We start from the raw sequence: 13,554 nt of genomic DNA, 5'->3' as shown, positions 1-13,554 counted from the left end.
TGAGTCTAACTTTCATTTGAGGTATAAATGCACAAGAAGATTAATGAGTGGAAATCTGCCCTCCTAGAAATCAAAACATACTTTAAAGCCACAGCAATTAAAACACTCTGGATTTGAATTAAGTATGGAAGAAGAGATCAATGAAATAGAATATAGGGTCTAAATTAAAATCCACACATGTAGGGCTTCCCTGGTAGCACAGTGGTTGAGAGTCCGCCTGCCGATGTAGGGGATGCGGGTTTGTGCCCCGGTCCAGGAAGATGCCACATGCCGTGGAGCGGCTGGGCCCGTGAGCCATGGCCGCTGAGCCTGCGGGTCCAGAGCCTGTGCTCCGCAACCGGAGAGGCCACAGCAGTGGGAGGCCCGCGTACCGGAAAAAAAAAATCCACACATGTATAATTTGTTTTTAAGTATAAAACAGAGATGAATTATAAAATAACTGTAATATTTTAATATTTCACATTTCAATATGTAGCATTGCAATGATTGGCTGTCTACTGTCTAAAGAAATAAGTTAACTCCATTTTGGAGAAATTTATTTTTGTATATGATTAAAGGCAATATTCATAAGTTCTTTTCTTTTTACATAGTTTTATACTCTTGAGGTGGAAAAGGCTTTTCCACGCATGTCACAAAGCCAGAAACATTAAAGCAGAAGATTAACTTTGTGACTTTTGTTTTTATAGAAGTATGTAAAGCTGTAACTCAAATCTTTCAATATGAGAAAATAATGAAAAGTATTATAAAATATTTTCAACGTATATCACAAAGGTTTAATATTTGTCAAATATACAGAGCTTTTATCTATCAGTTAGAAAATATAAACAAAAGAAAAATGGACAAAAATTAAACAGTTAGATAAAATACAGATAATCACTATTATCCAAAAAGATACTGCTTAAATTCAATAATAAACAAAGAAATACAAATTTTTAAAAGCAAGATTTACTTAAACCTCTCAGAGTGATTGGAGTGGTAATATTCAGTGATCTAAAGGTGTGGCAAAATAGGTACTCTCACACTAGTTGCTAGGAGTATAAACTGTTGCAACATTTCTGGAAGATAATCTATTAACAATTTGAAAATTTTCCTGTACATGCCTTGTGAGCTAATATTTCTAATTCTAGCAGTTTATCATAAAGAAATTATAGGACAGATGGATAAAGATATACTGTATAAAGATGTTTATTGTAGTATTAGTCATAACAATAAGTGAATGGCAATAACCTTGTGTCTATCAAAGGAGAGTTAAGTAAATGCGTCATGGTCCATCCACATAATAAAACACTCTGTAGATTTTTTAAAAGATGAGGTAGATCCCGTTGACATGGAAAAATGTCCCAACACCTTAAAATGAAATAAAAATGAAAGTTACAGAGCAATATCTGTAGTATGATTCTATTTATATTTTTAAAAATATGAGGATATATGTTAGCATAAAAACATGGAAGAATATATGTCAAACTGTTCATTTACCTGTTAGAGATTCAGGACTAGAAAATGACCTTCTCTTTCTATTGTATTGCTTTAATCTTTACAATTAAAGCATATTAGATTTTTCAAAAAGATAAATGTCAGGAAAATAACAAGGTATTTGTGACAATAACTCCTTGGTTTTATACATAAAATGCTGGGCATTTGCTGGATTTGCTAATTATTTATTAGCTAATTATTACATCTACTAGAACCACTTGAAGACTGTGTCATTATTAGTGAAAATGGAAGAGATCAGCCCAGTTATTGGAATTTCTCATGTAATCTATATGATCAACCACCACAGAATCCCCTTCCTGCTTTATCACGTCCTGTTCTCCAAAGAGTCTGCATGCAATGAAACCACTAACCATGACCTTAAATAGTCAGCCTTATCTAAAGCTAGGTGAGATGAAGATATGAAAGTCTGGCCTTGCACCTGGGATGTGTGTCCGTGATCATCCATGGGAGAGTCACTCGGAAATAAGATGCCATCTGTGGAGGGAGAAAGGCACAGGCAACCTAGCTCTCCATCAATGGACCTCACCACTTTGGGTGTGCTAGGCTCAGTAGCAGGAATGCAAAAGTCTACAAGGCCAGCTGGCCAGAATTCAACATTGGAGCCAGCAATCCATGCTTTAATTTGAGGTCCTACAGCCAAAAGTCACCCAGTTATAGCCACAAAACCAACTGCCCAGCAGGGAGGATGTCCTGCCTTTCCTCTGTCTTATTTCAAGCGTTCATTTAGAGTCACAGCTGTGCCCACCAGGGGAAAAGGGTATGAGTTCTTAGTTCAGAGTCAGGTCCTGAGAGGCCCACTGCAGGTGGGGGCATGAAGTGGGGTCTGGAGAAGAGGTTTCATAGAGAAGTCTCATTGGCTCAGTTCCTCCTACCAGTTCCTAGTGCACTTGTGAGAGGGGATGCAGCTGGGCTCAGGCTGAAAATGTAATGTGGCCACAACCCATCCTAGTTGTAGAAAGAGAACTTAAGAACACACCACAGCTGCCTAACTTAGCCTTCTCTACATCCATGGAAATTTGATTTTCTGGAGTAGGAAGGTGCACTGAAGTAGCGACTAGTCTTCTTTTCTCAACCTTGAAGCTCGTGCCTTCTCTCAGACCTTCTGCCTCTGAGTTGAGCAACAGGTGTCCAAATGATGAGGATCACATTCCTATTGACTTCTCCCAAAGGGTGGGCTGCTGTTGCCAAACCTTGCTCCTTATGTCTTGTTCTGGCAAACTGGCCCAGAAGTAGAAGCCCATTGACTCGGTAGTGGATTCTAGCTGTCTCAAAGCTCAAACTTTTGAAAAATCAGTGGCTTCAGAGAGCAGTGGTTTATTTCATGCTCAGGTAAAGTCTCACATTAATTGGGAGGCCGTCCTCTGTCTTGTAGCTTTGCTGAATGTTCCACCTGATCTCCAAGTTCTCCTTTGTAGAGCACATGAAGGATGGAGAAGGAACACTGACCTGAACTCACTAGCCTGGATGAGGCTCATACTCCACTTCTACTCACAGTTCAAGCCAGATGGTCACGTGATTCCAACCTAACTTCAGAGGAATCTGGGGAGTGTTAGAGGAACACCTGGAATAATCACTGTGCACCGTCTCTGGCACATTCATCATATTGGAAATGTTTCATGAAATCTCAAACTGGAAGAGCAGGGCAGTAGAAAGAGCCCTTGAGGGTCAGTCCAGGTACAGTGTTCCAGAGCCATTTCTGCCCCTGGTTAGCTGGGCGAACCCTCTGCTCCTCCATACTTCAGTGTCCTCATCTGTAGAAGATGAAGCGGGGTTGCATGACCAGCATTATTCCCACGTCAAAAAGACAATTCTGTGAGGCTTCTGAAGACAGTACATGGATGATCTCTCAGCTCTTCACCAAGGATTCCACACTTAGAAAGCCCTAATGGAGAAAGCTGTGGTGGCTTCTGCCCTCCTGCTAGTGCCTGCCCCTCCTGCTGTCCTTTACAAGGCTATCAATTCGCAGGAGCCCGACTTTCACTGAATTCAAGCTCTTAGAGGCTCAGTGAAAAACCACAGAGGACCTTAATTCTACTAAGATGGGCAACAAATCTCTATTCATATCATTAAAACATACGTAGGGATGGGGGATCCTCCTAATTTCCTAATCCAAACACCATCCATACCCCCCCTCTTAACGAACAGAAACAGAGTATCTGCTATAGGCAAGACGTTATATTTTCAAATAGTATTTTGAATTCTAGGCACTACTATGGTGTTGTACTCCCTGACTTTAGGGCCCCTTCCAGCTTTAACAATTACGTCTCTCTGGAGAGTTATTAGAATGCATTGGCTAAGAGCATGGCCTGTGGAGCCAGATAGCCCAAGTTCAAATCGCAGCTCTAGCACTGTCATGGCTTGGGTTCCCCAGAAAGCAGACTCTGAGTCAAGGGTTTTAGAATATTGGAGAGTTATTAGGGAATGTTCCTGGGATCAACTACTATGGAAGGAAAAGGAAATAAGTAGGATTGGGCTAAGGGAGAAGTTAAGCTGCAGTGTAATCTCAGTGAAGGCCTGAGTCAACCCTTCAGGATTCTGAAGCTGAGATGGACCTTCAGAATTATCCTGAGAGGGACCGAGGGGCCTGAGCTTTTGTACTTCTCTGTCAATCAATCACTGGATATGAGCTGCCCTGGGAAGTGAGGATAACCCTAGGCTTGATGGCTCTCTTCAGCCAAGGTCATTCCCAAAGAGGGCTGAGAGTTAAGGGCTGTCTGTAGCCACACTCTCAGCAGTTGGAGGTATATGTCCTTCATCCCTGAAGAGGGATCTGAGCAGCACATCTCAACATCCCTATAAGCACTCATTAGTTACATGACCTTGAGCAAGTTACTCACCCTCTTTATCTATATTTTACAAATGAGAAAAATGTGGTACTATCAGAGTACTTCATAGAGTGTGATAGTTAAATCAGTTAGCACATGTAAGACACTTATTAAGTACTTGCTATATGCCTGGTACTGTTCTAAGTGTTAATTATCACATGCCTCTCAAAAAACTGCACAAGAAGAGGAATGTTCACATTTGGGGATTAATTGGGACTGTGGAGTCTTATGGGAGACCAGAAAAGGGGGGATGCCCCCTCAAGAACCTATCTGTGGCCCAGCCTATTGTTAGAGGCCCAGGCTCTCAGCCAAAATGCTTAGCATGAAGGACTTCAAAGCAGTTCACATTCATTCCTAAGGTTACAACCATAAAAGCTCGAGGAAGTAATTTTACCTAAAATGTCCTTTTTAATGCTTCTGCATGTGATCAACTCTGATCTCTCTCCGATATCATAGAGAAAATGTTCTCTCTCTTTTAAGGAAGGCTTTTCAGAGCCCTGTCTTTTGAATTTAACCCCCAGATTCTCTGGGTTCTTCAAGGTACGGGAAGAGTATGTCAGATCCCCTGCAGGGACACCCAGCCCCATCCCTGCAGGGCTGGGAGAGACATTGCTCAGGAGGGGGTTTGTTCCAGGTGTGGACCTAGTTGGCAGAGGCTTCGCTGGCATCTGCACTTGGCGTGGGCCATTTGCTTAGGAACAGAATTATCATTAATGAAAAAAACGTCTAAGGCCAGAGAACATGGGGCCTGCAGGAAACAAAAGGCAAAGGCTATGTTGGGATGAGTGTTCCACCTTCCTTGTTGAAGTGAGACTGATAACTGGAAAGGTAATGGGATCTTTCCTTCTAAGGCTGGGAGGATATCCCCTGTATCTTCTATGAACTATCCCTATAGCTCTGTGAACTAGTCTCTACTTCTCCTCTTTAAAATGTGCATGGCAATGCCTATCTCTAATTGACTTGCTATAAAGAAACTAGGGTTCCTGTCCTGGACTCGCCTTCTTACTGCCTGGATCTGAGACTATGTTGTTACTCTGAAAGGTCACCCAGCTTTTCTCGTCCACGGTCTATTTTGCCATCAGGGCAAGTCAGACAGAAATTTATTCGACATGGAAACCTCCAATTATTTTCCTTCCTTCTAACCAATAAACCTTTTATTTCCCCCCTGCCCCGACCCAACCACTATTTTCGCCTCCCCTCCTCCAAACCATTCTGCTCCTACCCCCTCCTTGATTATCTGCCAATGTTGGTTTCAACTCCCTGCACATTTCAGTAGAAGTAGAACAGTTGTTTTCAATAACATTCCACAGCATAGGCAAGCATTTCTGAAAGCGGCTTCCTAGTTTTCAACCGACTGTGGCAATAGCAGCCTCAGGAAGAAAACGCTTTCCAGGAAGAATGCAAACCTCACTTACTCAGAAAGCAATTTGAGGCTTCTTTTTCCATTGCACAAAAAAAATTATTGGGGGCTTTCCTGTGCTCATAAGGAGGGGTTTCTCAGCAAAGCACTCCATCTAGAAGGAAGTCGATCAGAGGTCAGGATGGAGGGGACATAAGATAGATTTCTGGCCTCCAGAGCTGGGAGGAAACCCAAGAAAAGCAGGAGTGCAGGCCCAGGTCTTTCATTACTGGACTGTGTAAAATGCAGGCCAAAGTGGGGCCCTCACAGTTTGCAAAACCAAGCTGCTCCTTCATCTGTAATATGAGAAGAACTTTGGAGCAGCTGCCCTAGAGTGACAGGAGAAAATGAGAAGAAGGCAGAGTTTTGAGGTGAAAGAGCATGATAATACAAGTCAGGAAAGTGGGAGGCTAGGCCAGGCTTGGCCACAAACCATCTGTCTGTCTTGTGCTGGATGCCTTCCTTGTGTTTCTGCAGATCCGTTCCCCACCCTCTCCACCCTGCTGTCTGTCCTGGGAGGCTGTTCTCTATGGTCTAAATCGAGGGCCACCTGGCCCTCTGGCTTCCCACTGGGTTCGGTGGATGGCAGCCAGTGGCAGGAGGTCAGAAGGGAGGAGGGTGGGATGGGGTATCCGTTCCCCCAGCTCTCTCCCTTCCACTCTCTAAGGTTGGCCGCTTCTCACCACGACACAGCACTGTCTCCACCTCTAGGAACCACTCCTCCCTTTGTCCTTTCTACCTGAGGGGCTGTGATGGCCTCCCGCAGTTGCGAGCCCCGGGAGTACTGAGCCATACTAACTCTTCCTGAACCCGGCCCACATCTCTTAGAGTCCGTTATTAAACACTTCTCAGCGACCTAGCTTGGGTGTGCCTTCTGGGACCCTGAAGATTATACTCCCAGATTCATCTTTATGATGTTTTTAGAGGCAGGGACTCCGAATCTCCCAGGGTCCCACAGTATAGTCTCATAGAGGAGAATGATAGATGAAAGCAGTGACTTTTTGTCCTTCAACTTGAAAACTGAGGCCCAGAGAAGTAAATCATTTATCTGGTCTACCTCCCTTAAACCATATTCTGAAGGGGACCTTGGCAGCCACTGGGGAGAGGACGGAGAGGCTGAGAGGGTGATGTGATAAGCCCCTGCCAATGTTTCAATAACAGCTCTATTTTATCTGCTTCACAAAATGTTAGGCAGAAACTCCAAAATATTCGAGAAAAAAGAAGGTCACTGAAGAGCACTGTGTGTTAAGCAGAAGAGCCCGTATGTAGACTTTGAAATGAATGCAACCTTGCATGCTATTTTAGTAGTAGAACCCTTAATCCAAGAAGAGCCAAAGGAAAGTGAAGCAGGAGCATTCTGCAGTGCCAGCCCATCATACTCCCGTTTTAGAATTCACTCCTCCTTAGAGCTCTTACAGAGAGGTGACAAGATGATTATGATTTTTACCAAGTAATTCCATCCCACTGCTGGCTGCAGCTAATTTAATTCAAGTGGACACCTGGCCCAGGAAGAATGAATTTATAAGCTAGGCTGAGAAAATGAGTTATTTTCTGTTGAGAATTTGAGCCAGGCACCCCCAATTGTAGTCAGATGATGTTATGCCCTGGCGCTACAGTCATGTAGTCTGGAGGCAAAGGAGAGGGTCAGGCCACCTAGAGGCTTTGGTTAGTTGAAACCATGAGGAAAGTAAAACTAAGAACCTTGTAGCAGAAGCCAGTCCACTGCCAAGGGAATAGAGCAGGCCACAGAGAGCATCTCTCTTGTTTTCATCATGTAGTCTCTTATCTCAGTTTGTAACATCTCTGTAGACCCTATCATGCTGGCTATTTTTCCTGCCATTGGGTCCTAAGATTTCTCTCTGAATTTTTACTAACAAATGCCCTTTTCTTGTGCTAGATTGGGAATTGGATAGATAGATACATACATACATATGTACATACATACAAACATACATACATAAATGAAGAAGAAAGGACAAATCTTCCTTACAGAAGAATTCCAAATATGTGAACACATGCCCCCTCCAGCAGGTGGAACTTAACTTCCCTTTCTCCAAGTGTGAGCTGGACTTAGTGACTCCCTTCTAACAGATAGAGTATGGAAAAGGAAATATAGTAGCTTCACAGTGGAGAAACCTGGCAGACAGTACTTTAACGAGCCCATCAGTGTTAATATCACCAGTGATAAGTCATGTGGATATCATGTACCCCCTGATATTTAACACCTGAAGGAAAGAGACACTTCACCTCTGTAGTGTTTTTCCCCAAAACCCGTAATTCCAGTCAAATAATGAGAAAACATCAGATAAGTCCAACTTAAGGAACATTTTATAAAATAACTGACCAGTTCTCTTAGAAAACAAGGAGAGACTATAAGAAACTGTCACAGATGAAAGACCCAGGAGACATGACAACCAAAAGGAAAGTGGTATCCTGATTTGGATCCTGGAAGAGAAAAGAGATCTTAGTGGAAAAGTTGGTGAAATCCAAATAAAGTATGTAGTTTAGATAATAGTGTTGTTCCAACTCTAGTGTCTTAGTTTTGACAAAAGTACCATAGTTATATAAGATGTTAACATTAGGACAAGCTGGGTGAGAGGATATGAGGATTCTCTCTGCTATCTCTGTAGCTTTTTTGTAAATCTATAATTACTTCAGAAAAAAAAATGAAAAAGATGACTGAGAAGCTCATTGAATCTCCAGGAGCACCGGAGAGTCAGGTGTGGTGGCCACAGAGCCAGGAACTGTTGCCAAGCCCACATGGCAGAACTGGGCCAACAAAGACTCCACGGCCCCCTCTGGCCACAGACACTGCAGGTTCCTCCACCCACACCACAACACCAGGCCCTCTTCTCTCTCACTGCTGCTACCACTCTCTGCCCAGAACGGAGTCCAGACAGCCCCTGCCTCCTCCCATTGCTGGCTATGCTTGTACAACCACTGCAGGGAGGTTGGGACTTGAGTACCTGACATTTCAGCTTCCATCCCTGGAGGGGGCTCTACTTCCTAAAATGGGAGATTTCCCAGACATAGGAAGGACGTTCCAATGCTCGGCGGCCAGAAAGAAGGACATATATCCATTGCAGTGATTGAGGTCATCTAATTGGAGTGGTCAGACAGGGCCCCTTGGAAGAAATAGAATATAGATAAGGCATTATTATAGTGAAACCGAATTTGGAATAAAACTCAATAGCATCTGGCACTCAGCCCTGTGGCCATGGTGTGGTTCTGACAAATAGAAAGGCATCATTCTCATGCGAACACTACATTGAACAAGCAGTACATAGAGTGTCAGCAGAAAACAACTTCATGTTTGTCTTCTGCTGTCCCCCCACTGTCAGCTCTGAGGGGCCATGTCTGCTGAGTTTTACGCCCAGGGTAGGAGAAGTCTTCAAGAATTTTCTGGTCACTCTTGAGTAATACACACAACTGTAGGGTCACTTCAAGTCATAAATCACAATTTCAGATTAGCATTAAAATGTCTAGCCTTATGTAATAGTCAAAATTTCAAATCTGCTTTTAAGTTGTGGCTTCTCCCCCTCCTACAGTTTGGGTCTGAAGTCAAGGAAGGAAAGGGTCTGTCTTCTCTCATATCTGTCCTTCCTCTGGCTTTTATGGGTTCAACCCCTCAAAAGCTGAAGTACAGTCAGGGTGAGTAGGCCAGGGGAGCAGAAAAGTTTCTACTTCCCTGGTACTGTCATAAAGTTTAGAATTTGTGATCTTATTCCCCCACATGTTTAAAGTTGACTTTTTTCACGGGCTGTGACATGATTCTTCAGAGATCTTAGAGGTTTCTCATCTGCAATTTCTTGGAGGGCAAATGCAACTCTTTTCTGACTGGTCACTTCCTTTTCTCCTCATTCCCTAGAAATCCAGTTTCCCTCCACTCAGGTCTTAGGTCTCCATGCCTCTCTAGACCACTGTCTCAAACAAGATAACCACATGCCAGCTTGCTCTCTGGATCCACATCTGGTCCACAAGAAACACTCATGTGCTATTCTTCCGCGACTTACGATGGGGTTACATCCTGATAAATCCATTATAAGTTGAAAATATTGTAAGTCGAAAATGCATTTAACCTATGGAACATCATAGCTTAGCCTAGCTTACCTTAAATGTGCTCAGAACACTTACGTTAGCCTGCAGTTGGACAAAATCACCTAACACGAAGCCTATCTTATATTAAAGTGTTGAAATCATGTAATTTATTGAATACTGTACTGAAAGTGAAAAGCAGAATGGTTGTATGGGTACAGGATGGTTATATACATATTGGTTGTTTACCCCTGTGATCACATGGCCGACTGGGAGCTGCAGCTCACTGCCACTGCCCAGTATCATGAGAGAATATGTACCACATATTGCTGACCTGGGAAAAGATCAAAATTCAAAATCAGAAGTATGGTTTCTACTGAATGAGTATCACTTTTGCACCACTATCAAGTCTAAAACTCGTACGTCAAACTATGATAAGTCCGGGACTATCTGTACTCACTCAATGGCCTGACATCTCTGGAAATCTTGTATCTCTCCTTTTAACCACCATGAAGGCAACTAGTAGGTCTCTCTCTCACCCTTTAGGTTATTCTGTGCTCCTCAGGTGCAGGAGACATATATTAAGCTCTCTAAGTAGATCCCTTGAAGCTCCTTTCCATAAGCTTGAAAGTTCAGATACTCCTAGATCTTCCTTTGAAGGTAAAGGTTGTGTAGAACTCATGGCAAAGGAACAGCTTTCTCTCCAATTCTTCTTCACCCATTTCCAACTTCTGACTATTTTCCACCCAAAATGCCAAGGAAGAGTTTAAGAGTCATCTAGCCTGTTTTCTATCACTTCTTTTGAAAAGATTTTATTGTGGTGAAGCTTTGAACTGTGTTATTGATTGTCTTGGTGTTTCAACTGAATGTTCCATTTTATTATCCTGTGATCTTGAATCCATCCTCAAAGCAAACAAAGGTTGCCTTGCTCCTGGCTCTCGCAGCTGGCTAGAACATCCTAACCTTCAACAGTCATGTGGGGTGAGCTGGGGAAGGAGCAGCAGCAGACACAGCCCCCTAGTGTAGAACGGTATATGGTCAACTTCTCCAGCATTGTTCTGGTGGTTACTCCTGTCCCAGAGGTCTACTCAAATACCAGTTACCTTTCCAAATGTGATCTGTGCACTAAAGCAAGACAAATATTTCAGCTTCTCCCTTACAGACTCAAACATTTTAAATGCCCAAATACATTCTATTTTTATTCCACAATAAAACAAACCTTCCTAGATAAAAATTGTTTGATGTCTATTCAATACACATTCTTCTTTTTGAGCTCATGGCCCTGAATGAGAGCTTATAGAGAGAGTACTAATACCAATAGAATGCAAAAATCCTCCTAAATACTGACAAAATAAACACAGAAATATATATATATATATATATATATATATGATTTTATATATATAAAGGATTATATACCATGACCAAGTGGGATTGGTTGGTTAAATATCTAAAAATCAATTAATGTAATACACTATATCAATAGAATAAAGGACAAAAATCACATGATCATCTCAATAGATACAGGAAAACATCTGACAAAACTCAATATCCTTTCATAATAAAAACATTCAGCAAACTAGGAATAGAAGGGGGCTTCCTCAACCTGATAAAGGGCATCTACAAAAACCCTATCGCTAACAATATACTTAATGGCAAGAGAGTGAAACTTTCTCCCTAAGATCAAGAACAAGTTAAGGAAGTCCACTCTCACCACTCATATTCAACATTGTACTGGAAGTCATAGTAAGGGTAATTAGGCAGGAAGATGAAATAAAAGGAAAATAGATTGGAAAAGTAAAATCATCTGCATTTGCAAGTGAAATAATGGCTTATATAGAAAATCCTAAGAAAGCCATTGAGAAACAACTAAAATTAAAAGATTTCAACAAAGTTGCAGGTTACAAAATCAACACACAAAAATCAGTTGTATTTCTGTACATTACAAAATTAAGAAACAAAAATGAAAATTAAGAAAACAATTTCATTTACAACAGCTTCACAAAGAATAAAATACTTGGGAATAAATTGAACCAAGGAAGTGCAAGACTTCTAGGTTGAAAACAACAAAACATTGTTGGAAGAAATTTTAAAAGACCTAAATAAGTGGAAAGACATCCTATGTTCATGGATCAGAAGACTGGTTAAGACGTAATAGTCCCCAAATTTATCTACAGATTCAATGAGATCTCTATCAAAATCTTTGCTGCATTCTTTGCAGAAATTGACAGCTGATTTTGAAGTTCATATGAAAATTAAAGAAGCCCAAAATAAGCAAACCAATCTTTTTCTTTTTATAAATATCTTTATTGGAGTATAATTGCTTTACAGTGTTGTGTTAGTTTCTGCTGTACAACAAAGTGAATCAGCTATAGGTATACATATATCCCCATCCCCTCCCTCTTGAGCCTCCCTCCCACCCACCCTATCCCACCCTTCTAGGTCATCACAAAGCATCGAGCTGATCTCCCTGTGCTATGCAACAGCTTCCCACTAGCCATCCATTTTGCATTTGGTAGTGTATATATGTGCATACTACTCTCTCACTTTGTCCCAGCTTCCCCCACTTCATTCCTGTGTCCTCAAGTCCGTTCTCTACGTCTGCATCTTTATTCCTGCCCTGCAACTAGGTTCATCAGTACCGTTTTTTTAGATTCCATATGTGTGCATTAGCATACAGTATTTGTTTTTTCTTTCTGACTTACTTCACTCTGTATGACAGACTCTAGGTCCATCCACCTCACTACAAATAACACAATTTCGTTCCTTTTTATGGCTGAGTAATATTCCATTGTATATATGTGCCACATCTTCTTTATCCTTTCATCTGTCAATGGACATTTAGGTTGCTTCCATGTCCTGGCTATTGAAAATAGTGCTGCAATGAATATTGTGGTACATGTATTTTTTAAATTATGGTTTTCTCAGGTTATATGGCCAGTAGTGGGATTGCTGGATCATATGGTAGTTCTATTTTTAGTTTCTTAAGGAACCTCCATACTGTTCTCCATAGTGGATGTATCAATTTACATTCCCACGAACAGTGCAGGAGGGTTCCCTTTTCTCCACACCCTCTCCAGCATTTATTGTTTGTAGATTTTTAGGTGATGGCCATTCTGATCGGTGTGAGGTGATACCTCATTGTGGTTTTGATTTACATTTCTCTAATGATTAGTGATGCTGAGCATCCTTTCATGTGTTTGTTGGCAATCTGTATGTCCTCTTTGGAGAAGTCTATTTAAGTCTTCTGCCCATTTTTGGATTGGGTTTATTGTTTTTTGATATTGAGCTGCATGAGCTGCTCGTATATTTTGGAGGTTAATCTTTTGTCAATTGCTTCACTTGCAAATATTTTCTCCCATTCTGAGGGTTGTCTTTTCATCTTGTCTATGGTTTCCTTTGCTGTGCAAAAGCTTTTAAGTTTCATTAGGTCCCATTTGTTTATTTTTGATTTTATTTCCATTATTCTAGGAGGTGGGTCAAAAAAGATCTTGCTGTGATTTATGTCATATAGTGCTGTGCCTGTGTTTTCCTCTAAGACTTTTATAGTGTCAGTCCTTACATTTAGGTCTTTAATCCATTTTGAGTTTATTTTTGTGTATGGTGTTAAGAAGTGTTCTAATTTCATTCTTTTACATGTAGCTGTCCAGTTTTCCCAGCACCACTTATTGAAAAAGGCTGTCTTTTCTCCATTGTATATTCTTGCCTCCTTTGTCAAAGAGAAGGTGACCATATGTGTGTGGGTTTATCTCTGGGCTTTTGATCCTGTTTCGTTGATCTATATTTCTGTTTTTGTGCCAG

Source organism: Mesoplodon mirus (genome assembly GCF_964341445.2).
Source record: "Mesoplodon mirus genome assembly, chromosome: 5".
NCBI lineage: Eukaryota > Metazoa > Chordata > Mammalia > Artiodactyla > Ziphiidae > Mesoplodon > Mesoplodon mirus.
This window is presented reverse-complemented; position numbering follows the sequence as displayed.